This window comes from Penaeus monodon, chromosome 27, assembly GCF_015228065.2.
Source record: "Penaeus monodon isolate SGIC_2016 chromosome 27, NSTDA_Pmon_1, whole genome shotgun sequence".
Classification (NCBI taxonomy): Eukaryota; Metazoa; Arthropoda; class Malacostraca; order Decapoda; family Penaeidae; genus Penaeus; species Penaeus monodon.
The window spans coordinates 2,771,364-2,771,616 of record NC_051412.1 but is presented as its reverse complement, the minus strand read 5'-3'; the positions used below and the strand labels follow the sequence as shown (position 1 = coordinate 2,771,616).

Genomic DNA, 253 nt, shown 5'->3' with positions numbered 1-253 from the left:
TATTTTTTCAGCTTTATATATTTTTTGGATCAGCATTATGTATTTATTCTTGTTTTTATTGTCTTTGGAAGGCGTAGCAAGCGCACATTCATTATATTTGTGAAGAATCCCATTTGCAAGGTTCACATTATGGCCTTCATGACAAAGAGGATCAAAAAATTAATAATTATTATGATAGTAGTACTGCAATAATAACTGTATTCCTGATGATGATGATGGTAGAGGTAATATTTTTAGATGTAATTATTAATCC

At 28.9% G+C, this 253-nt stretch overlaps 1 protein-coding gene across 7 annotated transcripts in view; it reads left to right on the top strand.

Moving 5' to 3' along the window:
• LOC119590540 (probable E3 ubiquitin-protein ligase MGRN1) overlaps positions 1-253 on the top strand; it is a 23,431-nt gene that overhangs the window by 432 nt on the left and 22,746 nt on the right. The window lies entirely within an intron of this gene.